The sequence below is a fragment of the Staurois parvus genome, unplaced genomic scaffold (genome assembly GCF_062004578.1).
Source record: "Staurois parvus isolate SC_StPar_1 unplaced genomic scaffold, SC_StPar_1.0 ptg001014l, whole genome shotgun sequence".
Lineage (NCBI taxonomy): Eukaryota > Metazoa > Chordata > Amphibia > Anura > Ranidae > Staurois > Staurois parvus.
This window is the reverse complement of record NW_028318810.1, coordinates 1,713,540-1,715,075: the sequence shown is the minus strand read 5'-3', so window position 1 is coordinate 1,715,075 and position 1,536 is coordinate 1,713,540. Positions and strand designations below refer to the sequence as shown.

The window sequence follows — 1,536 nt, the reverse complement described above, 5'->3', positions numbered from 1 at the left end:
GTGCTCCGGTGAGCAGTGACTGTCAGTCACCATTTCTCTGGTGCCCGAAGACCGAGAACTGAGTGATCAGCGGTCTTTGATTGCTGAGTTCTCATTCTTAGAAGGGGACAAATGCAGAGTTCGATCAATGCTGCATCCACCTAGATGAGTATAAATGTTTTTTTTCTGAATCCCAAACTTCTCTTTTAATTCTTTAAGCTTGGTGTTAATTTTTTTTTGCACGCCTTCTCTGCTCCTTTTATAATTTTATTTTGTTGCAGTATCCAAGGACCATCAAAGGACCATGAAGACTATAATTGATATAATGAAAAATGGTTGTTAAGCCCCAAATGTTGTGCCAATTAAACCCCTCTCTCCGTATCAGTTAGGCCGTTCTCCTTTATCAGACCTCTCACAACCAGGCCAATTTTACCATTTTTCAAACTCATGAACTAAAACAGACTCTATGGACTGATTATCTGAGAGCAGATGAGCCACATACATCATAAATACAGACAATTTGGTTTGTCCAAAGATATTTGCCCATATGTTTAATAAAACTATATTTTCAGTGAAAAAATTAACACAATTAGCACACACAAACACATAAAAAAATAGCCTAAACACATCTAGGTTTGTTATGTGCCCCTGTTAAAAAAAAAAGCATGGTATCCTGAAGCAACTGAACACAATGCAGTAATCATGTCACGTGCTGCTTCTACTTAGAATTCCTCTGTTGAAAGTGTGTTTTTTATTAATCATCGTATAAATCTGTGCTATTAAATTCATGTTATAAAAGCTACCGCCCGAACAGGGACTTGAACCCTGGACCCTCAGATTAAAAGTCTGATGCTCTACCGACTGAGCTATCCGGGCTCTCACTTTAAGTGAATTTGTATATGTTACAAAAATTATTATTCACTACTTAATTAGTGTATTTACAGTTACAGTTGCTGGGAGCATTGTGGGTGTTGCATCATCAAGGACTGCAAAGAGTCTATTGTCTTAAGTCAGACAGACTCTGCCACCTTGATCAGGGATGAGCTCAGGCACGTTCAGATCCTAGTCTAAACCCCCCTGAGCAAGTCCTTCAAGAAGTTGTCACTGTACTGGCCCAATCATAAGCATTTCTAGTCCCAAAGTCATACTTATACATGCCCAGTACAGGTGACAGCTTGCATGTGGGCTTGCTCACATGGGTTCAGACTAGGATCTGACACACCTGAGGTCATCACTGCTCTTGACTTACTGTAGGAAAAGAGGCAAAACCAAGTCCCTTGTGATTTTCCACGGGACCCTACTGTTGTCCCAGAGTATCCCTTTTAAATTCTGCTGACCATAGCCACATCAACTGACTGAGAGATTTACAGAGCATTTCTAATTGAAGAAACCCTCTCAAAGTATTAACTTTCAGGGCCACCGCAAAGAAGTAGTGCCAGCCCTCTTGTGTCAGACCTGGCCCCTAATTCAGCAGGGTGGCCTGGAGACATAGAGAGGACTCCCATCTTCTGGGCACCAGTGTAGTAATGCCACACTCTGCAGCATTGTTCAGCAGGG

General features: G+C 41.5%; 1 non-coding gene across 1 annotated transcript; it reads right to left on the bottom strand.

The window, feature by feature from the left end:
* Positions 1-782: 782 nt before the first annotated feature.
* On the bottom strand, positions 783-855 carry TRNAK-UUU (transfer RNA lysine (anticodon UUU)). The gene has a single exon. It is a non-coding gene; the product is annotated as a tRNA-Lys (tRNA).
* Between the last annotated feature and the right edge of the window lie 681 nt (positions 856-1,536).